Source organism: Pygocentrus nattereri, chromosome 24 (assembly GCF_015220715.1).
Source record: "Pygocentrus nattereri isolate fPygNat1 chromosome 24, fPygNat1.pri, whole genome shotgun sequence".
In the NCBI taxonomy this organism is placed as follows: Eukaryota; Metazoa; Chordata; class Actinopteri; order Characiformes; family Serrasalmidae; genus Pygocentrus; species Pygocentrus nattereri.
The window spans coordinates 20482962-20497778 of NC_051234.1; the positions used below are offsets into that span (position 1 = coordinate 20482962).

The following is a 14817-nucleotide window of genomic DNA, read 5'->3' on the forward strand; positions in this document are numbered from 1 at the left end:
AGCTAATTTTAATAAGCCTTTCTCTGCAATATTGCATCTCTTGCTCGCTCTCTTTCTCTCGCTCTCTTTCCCCCTCTGTCTCATATTTGTTATATGTTATATCAACCTCTACGTACAGTAACCCTTATATTCACAGCTTCCAAACTGTATAAATTCACTGATATCAAAATAGTAAATTTTTAATGTTAAATTCATTAGCAACAGCAGTTTACACAGTGTAGATGTCCTTTACCATGATATATTCCTCTGATGGTCATACTGTTACTTATTAGAGAATCAGGAATTACATATCATTTGAAATGTAAACAGATAAACACTCACACACTGTCAAATACACATACAAACGAAAAAAAGAGAGACAGCGAGGAGCTGACAGAACAAAAAGTCTCTTGTAGTATGATCAAGATGAGACTGAGGAGTAAAGGAGAGGATTGGGAAATAATTTTAACACATCTTTGTCACAAATGACAGACAAACTAATATTCTGCCCCTCCAGTGGCCATCAATCCTCTGTTATGTTTTGATTTTCATTGTGTACAGCTCGCTCACATTAATACAATTTCACATGAATCAGTACACCACAACCGAGTCTGAGTGTGTCACTTAGGAATGCAGTAAAGCAAAAGGGAAAAACTAATCTGAGTGAGACAGATTTATTACTGTTAACTGTCCACAGTATATGGGGTATATGGGAAAACTAAACATTAAAATATAAAGTGTGGTACAACTTTGGTACAGGCAGCATGTTATGTCTTATTTATTTCCCCAGTGTGTTAAATTCAGAGAATAAATGGCAAATGCTGGCCTATTTGGCAGCTTCTTATTCAAATTTTCCATTCTACCTTAAGTGGTGCAGCAGTTACAATTTGTTGTTGTTTTTGTTTTTTGTTTTTTTTGTTTGTTTTTTTTGTACATGTACACGAAGTGTAACTGCTGCACTGTTAACAGTGGAACAAAAAAATAAGAAGCCAACTTCAGCATCATGGTGATTTCAGAATTACAGTGTCATCGAAATGACTAACAAACAACACATCCATTCCTTATTAACACTACAGGGAGCAGATTTACTGAGAGGCACTAATTACCACTGGTCTACTTTGTGCTGTTGGGGGTGGCCATTTAGCAGGTATTGTACTAAGAACTTCCAGGTTTACACATTAACCTTACACAACCCATTTCCAAAAAAGTTGGGACAGTGTACAAAATGTAAATAAAAGATAATGCAATGATGTGCAAATCATTTAAATTCTATATTTATTCATTTTAAATAGTACAAAGACAACATATCAGATGTTGAAACTGACAAATTTTATTGTTTTTTGAAAAAATATATGCCCACATTGATTTTGATGCCAGTGTATTACATCACCTCTTCTTTTTACCACACTCAACGTATTTGGCAACTGAAGAGACCACTTGCTTTAGTATTGAAAGTGAAAAGTTTTCTCCTTCTTGTTTGATATAGGATTTAGGAATTGTTGCAGTATTTGCCTGTGAAGTCTTTCACAGAGTGGTGAACCCCTCCTCATCTTTACTTCTGAAAGACTCAGCCTTTCTGGGATGCTCTTTTTATACCCAATCATGATACTGACCTGTTGCCATTTGACCAGATTAGTTGTGAGATGTTCCACCGGGTGTATTTTTATTTTTTTGCATTACACAACTTAAGCAGTCTTTTTTTTCCCCCGTTTTTTTTTAAATGTATTGCTGACATGAAATTCAAAATGGGCATATATTTTTCAAAAACAATAAAATTTCTCTATTTAAACATTTGATATGTTGTTGTTTTCAATAAAATATGTTTCAATGATTTGCATATCATTGCAATCATTTTTTATTTACATTATGCACAGCGTTTCAATTTATGCTAGTAATAAGCAGTAATTAAGAAACATTATTTATTTATTTATTTGAAATATAATTTGGGGTTTTAACATTTTTTGATTTCCATAATCAAATTACAAATAATGTGACACGAGTTTTTACAGGTGTTTTTACAATCAACATTAAATAAGCATGTTTGAACACCTCTTTTCTCTCTGAACACAAACAAGGTCAGCTATGTTTCTATGTCTCTTTCATGAGCATTAAACAGTACGCAGTCAGTATTTACTGTCAGCCTTACTAAATTGTAGTAAGTGTTTCATTATGATAATTTCCTCCCAGTATTTTGCATTTTGAGGAGGAAATCGCTATAAATCCATATCCAATGAGGCAAAAGCACAAAAGAGCAGTTCCGCCCCTTTCATCTTATTATGAGCACTAAAGGATCGCTGCACCTATTTAGTAAATCATTACAGTCAGAGTGAAAGTAGAGTTTGCAATGGTGCACAATGTTAATAATTCTGCCCCTAGATGTCCCGTACATTTACTCTGTATAATGTCATTACTTTCATGGTTCTGCAAGACACAGTTTGAAGCTCAGCATCCACTTAACGATTCCACTGACCGGGAATGATTCGTGTTAATATAAATCCATCCAGAGCTGACAGCCAGGCATCTTTTTTCCCTCCCACTGAAGTAATCACGTCTATCAGGCTGGGAATGAATACACTGCGTGACCTGATAGTCAAGTGCTCAGCATCTCACTTAGTTCCAGGAAATGTACCGCATGTCTGAACCACACTGCAGCATGCAGGCAATCTCTTAGCACGGTATCAGGTTCGACGGCCTGCATTGACCCTATAGTGGATTAGAGTCATCAGGTTATGCTTCCTATATTGATCGAGCAGCTTAAGAATCCGAGCAGTAAGTGGCTTTATATTGCAGTGATTTCAGGAAATAAGTCTAGTTTATGACCTTCAGGCATCTGATAATGGCCTGGATGTACAGTTTACAGTTACATTCTTCAATCAGCTTGTAGAAAGTTTCTTCCTAACTTGTCTATAGACATCATTCTAAAGTTTGGAGTGACTGTTTTTAATAATATTGTTTGCACTTTGTTACATGAATGCATACAATTATACTAACCTCACGTTGCTAATGGAAAAAAAATAACTTCACAAGCAAAATCATCCAAAAATATCCAATCCAATAAAAATCTCAACATTTTCATAATAAACATAAGATTAATCAACCTTTTTCTTATTTTATCTAATGAAATTACAAATCTTGTTCAGCTGGCAGATAATTTGGCTTGTTTCAAGCATTATTTTAGGCAAACATACAGTCATCTGTGTAAAGACAACTCAACATTATGAATCTGAAAGGATGTGCAGCCATCAAGAAGCCCTCACTAAGAAAAGGAAACTATTACATCAAAGAAAGAAGCTGCTGGTCTTCTCAGAACAATGGACTGACCACCACAGAATTCAACAATATGAATTTGCTTACTCGAAATGTGTGAAGCACAAAATGCAAAAACAACTTCTAAGACTGAACTTTGGAGGTGTGGAAAAATCTCTGCAGATTTTTTTGAAAAGAATGGAAGCTGTAATAAAAGAAAAGAGTAGACACACTAAATAGTTGAAATATATATATATATATATATATATATATATATATATATATACACACATAATATTGACAACATTTTAAGATGCATTTACATCCTGAATGAAGAGTAATACTCTATTACTTTAGAGGTTTCAAACAACAACCAGTAAAAACCTGTAGGAGATGATAGTTGTGTCCAGCATAAACAAAGCTGGAGATGATTCTAAAATTACAATAAATTGATCATTTATCATTTAATTGTTATCGTTCCACAAAACCTGAAATACTGAACAAACCATCTAAAATACCATCAGCACCATGTATAGTTAGTAATATTTCAATAAGTTAAGTGCTAAATAAGGAAGTAGTAAGTTGTGGAAGTTGTATAAAATAGCAATGACTAATATGAGACGACATTAAAGTTGCTTGGCCTGAAGTGACCACGCCTTTATAATATATATATATAGCTACTTTTATTATTCACTTTATTATCTACTTTTATTATTTTAGTATGTCAGCTACAGTACATTCAGAACACTGCAGATTAAAATGCAGTCCGTGCTAGCCTGAGGCAATCACCGAGTGAGCTGCAGGCTGTTTCACCAAGCTGTTCCCAACTCTCCATCTAGAGGCTTTAATACCAAAATAATCCGTGCGCGAGGTTTGACAGCACTGGTACCACATTTTTTTCCTCTAGAGTAAATGCAATGGCTCCATACGCTGTATAGCTGCCATTAATCCAGGTTCTAGACAGCTATAACATTAAAGCAAAGTAATGCTGCTGATGTTCGCCTAAACAGTACATTCTTTCTCAGCTTTCCACCCCCAACCTCCCAGACAAAACACTTTCATTTAATTCCAGAGGATGGCTCTGAATACCAACGCCCCTCTCAGGCTTCTCACTGCCGGCAGATAAGGATTCTGCAGTCTGATCTGCAGTGCTTCTACATCTTAAAAGGGAATGTTTCTGTGAATGCTGATACAGCAGCTCAGCTTGTGTAGGTCAGTCCAGCAGCGGCACCAGGTCTGTTGTTTGGATGGGCACCAGGCATGGATCATCCAATGGGTTTTATGGGCACAATTAGGAGGCAATTATGAAAAAAACCTAAACAGCTGTGGGTGGGAACTTTACTAATGGCACATTAACTAATTTGTCCCTGTGTTACAGCCAATCATACTCCTGATGCTCTTGGCGTCTCTCCTAACATTCTGCTTAATTTTCTTTTTCAGTCACTGCTTAGCAACTGTTAAACTATCCACCGTTACTTCTGTCAAGTTTTCACGTTGTTTAGCAGTGAGATAAAGTTAGTTCCTATGAATGTACTTCAAATTTGAAGCTTCAGAAATGTAAAAGTTGTGCCAGGGTATCTGTAAAAGCGAGACCTGGAACTTTGACAGAGTAGAAGATAGGGTTGGGCCGGTAGACTATGCCATTATCCATCGTCGATGGCTGACCGACATCACAATGTTGAGCCAGCATTGTAATAACACACACCATCCTGCCCCCACCCCCAGATCCACACGGTCACCACCGACAGCAGGGACACTTTAAACAGAGGATCCTATTTACAGCCTAATGTTACATCAATTATTCACATAATAAAGTCACTTAAAGTTTTTGTGTTTACACTGACAGTCAGGTACAATCATGTAACTATAAAGTATTCAATTTTCATGTACTGTCTAAGGTAGAAATCTGCTTTTTAAATGCATGTTTCAGTAATGCTCCTTGTATTGTCACCATAGTAGCTAGCTTGGCACTCTTTGGGATTTTTATGTCAGCTCAAGTTATATATGAACATTTTTAGCCCATAACAGGCATGTAAAAAATGCTCTTTGCTTTGTATGTCCCCCCCTATTTATTTGAAGGCTTAAACCTGAAGTCTGTTTTTTGTTGTCATAGTGTTTGCCTGTTAGCTCACTAGGTTTCTGTTATCTGTCCAGCCTACTAATGAGGACAGAATATATCCAGTTATAAAGAGAATTTAACAAGTAAAAAAGTTCATGTGAGTCTAGTAGCAGCAAACAACTGGCAGCTATATAGTCTAGTAACATTGCTGTTCTTGCCATAATGTCATCTTTGCTCAGCTGTATTGCCAGCCACAAACTGCACTTCGTCCCAGAATGCCTCAGAGACGTTTAATTAGACAAAACATTAACTTAAAAAATAAGCACACTTTTTTTTGACTTTGCTAAAAACAGTAAGGAATGACACTTCCGTTTACCAATGGAATATTTCAACCATAATCGTGAAACATGGTCACGTGGATGTGGAGTAAAGACAGAGGACAGTAAGAAAAGAGTGGGTGAGTAGGGAGGATGGGCTGTGAATGGGCTCATATGTGAATGACCCCACCAAGATCAAAAATGGAATTTCATGCCTCACATGCATTTTTATTTGTGTTTTGTTTTATATATTTGTAAGATTTTCAGTATCGAAAGTTTGAGTCACTTTGGGTGGCCACTGACAAAAGCCTGTGGTTCTATAGATTTTAGGGCATATTAACAAACATTTCTTAATCATAAATGTTTATTGGCTCATTTTCGGGCAGGTCCAGGAAGCACAACAGCTCTGATCAAAACTTGTACATGTTTTGTACAAATGGCATGAAACAGAATCCATACAATGGCCTAATACAAGCTGGATTTTGTTATATTGGAGGTGAAAAAGGTCTACAGTTCACTTTGCCTTTGGTAAAGTCTTTTTGGTTGACGTTTGCCAAATTGATAAGACTACAGAAAACAGAAAGATAAATATACTTTTTTTAAATGTGACACCCTCTAAATTACCAACAGTTGGCAAGAGAAGCCATTTGCTTTACTGTAATGAAAAAAGCAGCTTTTGAAAATATACAAAATACAACAGCATACCAACTCCACCCTAAAACAAGCAAAAATAAAAAGTAAAATAATCTTAATGTTATTTAATTTTCTTTCATTACTTTTAGCAGTTGCAGTTAAACTATCCGCTGCCCCCTCAGCACCACCGCCGCTTCCCAAATTCCTGCATATGCTGTCAAACAGCCAAAGCAGATATTACAGCAAACTACAGAATACAGAAGTATAAGCAGCAGAGGATAAAAGAGTGCAGATGTCTTTTGTTTATTTTTCAGCATCACTGATCTGACTTTATTCTGAGTCACTGCAATATGAGTAAACAAACACTAGTTTTCTGAGTGTAAATAGTGAGCCATTCCAACTCCTGCTACACACATTCCTGCTTTATGGTAAGGTTTTGTTATTAGGCTTGGTGATATGATGATTTTCTCACTATGAAAACAGTTCTGGCCAACATTCTTTGTGTTGATGATCGACTTTGGTGCCTTAAGCTATGCTGTGTAGGTTTTTGGGATTTAGAGGCCTCTCTTGCATAAATGTGTAATTGCATGCAACTTGGCAACATGTGGAAGAACATTTTGTAACATGAGCAGTGCTTCAGACCTCTTCCCTGAGCTAAATCTGATGACTGCAAATGCGTTAAAAAGTATTCAAAGCGAATTCAGTCAAAATTTGGTGAGGGAAGTCTTCCAGGGATGTAGGTGAATTTTCTAATATTGTCATCAAATCTTCATCAGTATAATACTGATTTTGCATTTTAGACTGAAATATTTAAGCAATTATTTCTCTGACTGATAAACTAAATCAGATCACAGCGATTTCTCAATTAACAACACAGTAGGTCTGAAAACGGGACTATCTGAAAGGGCCAGATTAGGCCTTTGGACTGTGTATGCACATCATTGCTGCTGGAAAATTCATATCTCTAAAATGGTAATGTTACAAGAGAAGGAAAATCTAACGGACTTTTGGACTATTTCTATTAGTCCATTCATCATGAAATCTTAACCCAAATGAAAAGGACGTCAAATCGTGTAAGAAAAAAAGGAGATATGCTGTTTTGCTTCCTCATCGACATTATACTGATTTTAAATACGAGTGGTGATATTGTCTAGGGAGATATCCTAAAAGATCTTTGAAAAATGAATATCACTTTGTCATATGCAGCATAATTGGGAAAAAAAGGAACTCAGACAGTTTAATTCGAGTGTCTCTGTTTGTTCTTCATCGCTAGGAGAGCGCTGATGTTTTGGGCTGAGCTGAGAGCAGTAAGACGGTGCTTAATTAGATTCAAGGTCAGAAGCAGCCCGGAGCCAACCTACCATACGTTTCCCATAGAGCTCCTCACTGACGAACAGCCTGCAGTAGCTATGCTGCACCACTGAGTGTGAGTGTGTGTTGTTTAGAGTGTAGTGTTTTTGGAAGGGGGGGTGTAGCAGAGATAAAGGCATCCACACTACTGGACTACAAAGGACAGGTATTTACAGTTGTTTTACAGTTTTGTATAGTATTCTTTATGAATAGTGTCCAGATATCTGAACAACACCGATACTTTGTGATCTGCTGGCTATTCACTGAGGCTGAAAATGCCAATTAAAGCAATATTTGAACCATGAGGTATATATCATGCACAAAAACTACTATCTTTTGTCAGTTCCCAATGAAGGAAGGATAATTTGAAGTTCTTGCTGAAGATGGAACTAGTGCAGTTCATCACATATCCTTAAATTTGTTAAAATGATTCATTTTAGCATAACCTGAATAATTGCTCATGCTTTATTTTGTGTGAGTTGTTTAACTGGATGTCTTTTTCAGTAGCACGGCTTGGGATGAGAATGAGAACACTGAGATGAATACTAAAGATTATTCAAGTAACCACACCCACATCCCTGCACTACAGCTACAAGGTACAAAAGAACAAAAGCTATTCTACAGGCTGTTCAGTGACTGCAAAGACAAACAATTCAGCCTGAGAGCATTTCAACACAACTATCTGCAAGAATTTGGCACTTTATTACCCAAAATAAATCATGATACAAATCAAAAATGATTTATTGGCAAGTTAGCATCTTAAATGTAGGGAAAATACCTTATATTTTCATCATGGCATTGCTGTAACAATATTGTAGGAATATTCAACATATTTGTAGGCATTTTACTTAAATAAACTGATCTCATTAGATTAAATTATTTTACTGCACTGTCAAATATATTTACTTCCTTCAATTATTATAATCTGCCAGTGTAGTGGGCTCATTTTCCTTGATAAAATTCTTTAAAATAGGTAAAAACATCTAGAAATAAGTTGAAATCTTATCGTATTCTTACCTATATTGAGAATTAATAGATATATGGATAATAGATGCATGTAAGATGCTTTCGTTTACCAAGATTTTCCACAGCGCAACTGTGTAGGCGTCTATTAAAGCAATATTACTTGGCTGAGATTCTCCTGTAGGAGAAATTGAATTAAAAACTTTGCTCTGAATGTGCTAATCACCATCACTCATATTGTAAAGCTTATTATCAACTGTAACTGCTGCTTATTGGCTGTTAGAATAACTCATATTTATATGTTTCAAGACCCAGCAAAACAGCACAGGTCTTACTAGCGACTTCCAGGCACAGATATTGATGACAAAGCAGCACAAACTGCTGTGTTAGTGGAACTACACTTTGAAACCAAATAGCAATCCATTCGTTTAGGTCCATCAGCCACATCCACCCAATAAAGGCTGATCAATTATTTAGTGGCATTTGGATAAACACTCTTATTGAAGGCTATATTGCAGAGGAGGGACGAGCGATATGGGGGTGAAAAAGCAGATAGGGGGTGGAGGTGCAGCAAAGGGGGCAGGATGGAGATGGTTGCCATGGTAACAAATGGAAGCTTATGCAGTCAGAAAAGGGCAAACGGAGGTGCCGGAGAAATAGATGAGAGAACTGCGGCACGGCTATCACCTCAAATCACCCAAACATCACCCCCACACACCCCATCCATCCTGCTAACACTCATCTGCTATCACTTCTCTGCCTGTGTTTTGCGGTGTGAATGTGGGGGAGGGGCTATAGACTCGCCACTGCTGCATGATGGAGCCACATGTTAATGAATTCCCCATACAGAGTAATGGCAGTGTGCTGAGACAACAGCATCTGAGAACAAATACATCAAAGAAAAGCAGTGTGTATATGATCAGCTCATGATGGTGTGATAAAGAGACACGTAGAATGAGGGGGAGATGAAAGGCAGCACTGAAGAGAAGTGGGAAAGAGAGATGAGAGACAGGTAGAGCACTACTGTTCTACAAGAAAAAATAATGGACTGAAACAATGTTACAGTCTATTCTATTTCCTTCTCAGTGGACTCTCCCTCTCTCTGCCTCTGTTCCTGCCTGTTCTCTTTCAGTGCAGCTGGGCTGATGCTATGCTTCCATATACAGCAATGTCAGGACATAAGAGATAACAACAATGATCATTATAATAATAACAATAATAATGTCATACGTATTCTATATGTGAGCAGCTATATGTAATATGTCCCATATTTTTACCTAATGTAATAATATTTATCATATATATTATGTTTGTAACATAATGTAAGTGTATATTTGTTCCTTTATTTTTTCCATTCTTGGTCAACTCCAGTTACCCTTTGCATTGTATCAAAATTTCGTGTCCAACCTATAGAATACCTATAGAAATTGTTTAAAAGTAGCTATAGCTAATAATCCCATTGTCCCATACACATTACATATATTTGGTATCTATATGTATTAATAATATGTCCTGTATGTATTAAATAGATGTAAGTATCGGTATGTAATGTAACGCTTTCCTAAGCCCAACCCTCATCTTAACCTCAGGAAAAAAGAAATGTGTTAGTCTGTCAGTTAAAATTAATAATGTTGTAGATCCTATAGGTGAGTTTCTTACAGTTATCTCCCATGAGCCTAGTATTAATCACTAATACAGTCAAGACAAAAAAACTTGCACATGGTCTGTGCAGAACAGATGAGTCTGAAAATGAGAAGCAGCGAAGGTGTCAGTATAATGCAACACTAACAATAAATGCAGCAATGATACAATGAATTTAGCAACACAATATCTAACACGCTATCATAGTCATATAACCACATCATGTACCTACTACTCTAAAAATGAATGAAACAATGTTACAGTGTAAATAAAGCATATCATTCACATAAGCAAACAGCACACAAATGCAAGAAATGCTGCCCCTTTACTATATTGACCCATGTAGCTACAGAATTAGCCTCATGAATTAGAAAAGAAACGTTACCTGAACGTTAGCTGGCAGGTAGCAGTGTAAACTCTCTCAAGAAACCTCTCCCTCCCTCTCTCTCTCTCTCTCTCTCTCTCTCTCTCTCTCTGCAGAACCTCCTTCTGTATGCTTCACTCCTCCTCCACAGCCTGTATGTCTGTGTATGTGTCTGCAGCCGGGTGGTTTAGCTTGGACTGTTTCCTGATCTCTGGATCTGCTCCCATTCACAGGCAGCTAAAGGAAAACCTGGAAAACCGCTGCATGGATCTGGAGTCTACTCGAATCCACTGCTGATGTCAGGCAGGCATAATGCAGTGAAGTCGGACCATGACTAAGATCACACACAGAGAAAGCTGAGCCAGGCTCAGCTTAGCACATGACATCATCCTGCTGGCAGAGCTTTGAGATGTACCAGACCGATCGAATCAAGATATCAAACAGCGGCTAAAAGGGATCTGCTTCATGTAATGCAAGAGATACAGCAATATTACACTATAATGATGCATAACTGCAGGGGTGTGTGGCTGCTGGTGCCAAAGTAGCATCAAACAACACTCTACTAAAATATTTTTATAAAAATTATGAGAGAAAAAATGTAAAGCAAATAAATAAAATATACTTAAAAACAGAAGCGCCCTAAAATGCTCCATAATTTTCATAAGGTATTTGCAGCATTTCTGACAGATTGTAGTACCCTACAGGACGTGTAGGAGGCGGTATACTTTGTTGTTTGACTACACCTTGAAGAAAGAAATCCCTTGTCACTAGATCTGTTCAATTGTAGAAATTTTGTAGTTCTATAATTACAGACTGTAGTTTCTTTGCATATTTTGTTAACCTTCTTGTTCTTCAATGGTCAGGTCCCCCACTGGACCACCACAGTGCAGGTATTATTTGGGTGGTGGATCATTCTCATCACTGTAGTGACACTGATGTGGTGGTGGCATGTTATTGTGTGTTGTGCTGGTACGAGTGCTGGTACGAGTACGATCAGACACAGTAGTGCTTTAAACAATGTCCACTCACTGTCCACCTTGTAGATGTAAAGTCAGAGACAGTAGCACATCTGTTGCTGCAAAGTCTGTATTAGTCATCCTCTAGTCCTTCATCATGGCTAGATATTTTCGGTTGGTGATGTGTCTGATCTACTTGTATCAGCGCAACACACACATGCCACCACAAAGTCAGTGTCACTGCAGTACTGAGAATAATTCCTGATCTGTGGTGGTCCTGACCACTGAAGAACAGGGTAAAAGGGGGCTAACAAAGTATCAGAGAAACAGATGGACTACGGTCTGTAATTGTAGAACCACAAAGTGCTCCTATATAGTAAGTGGAGCTGATAAAATGGACAGTGTAGATATAAGAAGATGTATTTAATTAAGTGGTTGGTCAGTGTACATATCTTCTCTCCTGTAAAGTTACTATTTTGGAGATATTTGTTTTTCTCTGGACAGCGATGACATGTGTGTGTGTGTGTGTATGAGTGTGTGTATATATAAAACTTTGACTGACAGGCAATGAGAAATTATATTCAGCTAGCCGTGGATGCCCCTGCACACTGCTAGCTGTGTGACAGAGTCGGTAAAGTTATATGGGGGTGTAGGAGTATTGAATGTGCTCTCATTACTGCTGTAGCTGTTGACTGTGTGGGTAAAGCTTCACCTACCTTATAGTTCCACTGTACAGTTTACAATTACATACTGTAGTCCATCTTTGCTTAACAAATTTCTCAGCCCCCTTTAACCAGTTAATCACTTGTTAGTTTCTGACCACAGAGCTGCAAAGTGGAGTTACAAGGCGATTCTAATAGTGGCCAGTGGGTAAAGAGTTTATCTAAACAAAAGTGGTATACTGTAGCGTCGACAGAAGAGGAAACAGGCTTAAATCAACTCTTCTTTTAATCGTTGTTACATTAAAGACGTGTAACCATTCCTGGAGACAAAGTCTACAAAATTTTATAGTTTAAAGGTCTCATTCTTTAAAACCCTACCCTAATTAAAGCTCTGGGTCCATAATGACCAGGAATTCTGATGCGTGTTCTGCATTAATATGGTTACACTTAAAAACAGAAAAAGTCAGCAAGAGTAATCAATAAACTCTGAAAGGTACTTTCAACCAGCAGCTCATTCAGCATCTATTGATGTCTGTTGTCAATTATGTTAGGGGCTTTTTTAATCTGTCTAGATTATCTGTCTGAAGTAAATGCTGATGCTTTAAAGGAGAGTTGTGATGGACAGCTGGAAACCGAGAGCAGTAGCTGAATAAACTGCTGGACTTGGATCAAAGATCTGCAGCCCTGATGAAAAACAGATGCACCATCACCTGAACTAGTCCAGAAATTTCTTTCTTTTTCACTGAAAATATTTAAATTCTGCTTGGTTAAATTCACACTCGGACACAGACACACAGGCTGCGTCAATAACATGATAAACGCTACCGACTCATACAGTATTCTGAGGCAGGAAGGCACCCACTCATGTTCCAAATTAATAATCGTCTAAAATGCTGCCTGCTGAGGTTTGAAGCTGCAACTTTCATATGAATAGATGAGCTGTGGACATCTCAAAGTCATAAAGTCAGTGCTCAGATTGACAACTACCCAAATACCTGCTCTGTGGTGATCACTGTAGAACAGGGTGAGAGGGGGCTACCAAAGTATGCAGATGGACTACAGTCTGTAATAGTAGAACTACAGAATGCACCGATATGGAAAGTGGAACAGATTATTGAACAAATAGTGTAGAACGAGATGTACTTAATGAAGTGTCTGATCATACATGCAGTTCACAGCATATCATGTAATAATATGCTGATGTATTATCCTTTCATCCTGTCATTTACCAAGATGTCATTAAAAAAACATGAATTGCAGCTAAGTTACACCAAAGTATCTTTGAGTCTGTGCATGTGGAGAAGCTCTAGGTCAAATATGAGGTTTTAACAGTTTGATGAGGACTAAGCGAAATTGCCTTAAAGCTATACAACAGCCCTGGACTATTGTCTAGACCAGTCCACTACAACCACAGTGACCTCCCCAAACCACAACTCCAACCCACCTCCCCCAACTCCTAGAAAATATGTGAGTGTAAACATGTCAAAGACTCGGTAGTTTGGCTGAGAACTGGAGTGACTGGTAGTTAGCTGTCTAGTTAATTAGCCAGTGCATGATAGAACGTTAACATTAAGATAATCTGTAGCCGTAGTGTACAAGTAGACTGAATTAACTGGCTACCTTACTGTTGTACATCACATACATGGTACAACACACACAATACAGAATATAGTAACAGCACTAAACACATTATATGGCAATACATTTCCTCACCACCCGGAATTCTGAGTGAGTGAGTTACAAGCCAGGTTCATGAGGTGCTTCACATCTAAAAAAGAGCAAGCTTAATTTAGTGTTCTATGATATGAGCCCCTTAAATGCTCTTACACAGACACCAGTCATTTCCTGCATATATGAAATAACACTCTAAAGCAAAACTCTCTAAAGCATCATTTAATTAAAAAAAAACAAAAAAACATCCCTTTCATGCTAACCTTTAGTTCTTTATGGATATGTACAGAATATATATAAATTTGTCCAGAATGACTTTTCTTCTGAGTGAGGCTGGAATTAATCATGCTCCTCTTCACCTCCACATATGGATGATAAGCCTTTCAGGTTTGCTCCTATAGCACACTGTAACCACAGTGGAGAGGAGTAAGCTTTATGTAAAAGCCTCTCGGCTGTAAATCTGCTCTCACTTTGCTCTGTTCACCGCTGCTGAATAGGACTTATGCTCCTGTAATTTCATTAAAGGTTCTGAAATCACCTCGCTGGATCACTTTGATTAGCTGAATGCTGAACAGCGCAGAAATGCATGTGATTTATGATTCAGCAGTGCAAGAAATGAGAAACAGCAAAAAACGGAAAAAGTGGCATGACGTGATCTCCATGTAAAGGGTAAAGCAATTGAAAACGAGCCTCTGGTGGAGGAATGGTGAAGTTAATGGTGCACTGAAAATCTCAACTAGTAGAATGTATTGCAAATGAATACAATTACGAATGCAGTTCTTTTACCAGATAAATGAGCTTGTTTGGAAAACCTAGAGATTAAAAGTACTATTATAAGAGGAAAGTATAACAGTGTAATAATAACACATTTCCTAAACAGGATTATAGGCCCTGTGCTCTATCAGCTGTGACGTACGGGTCCCTACACAGGTTATCCTTTTAAAGCCTGTCAACGTTTTTTGTTTTGATAGTTTTA

The 14817-nt window shown here is 37.6% G+C and overlaps 1 protein-coding gene across 1 annotated transcript in view; it reads right to left on the reverse strand.

The window, feature by feature from the left end:
* The window catches only part of cntnap2a (contactin associated protein 2a), a 655370-nt gene that overhangs the window by 8705 nt on the left and 631848 nt on the right, over nt 1-14817 (reverse strand). The window lies entirely within an intron of this gene.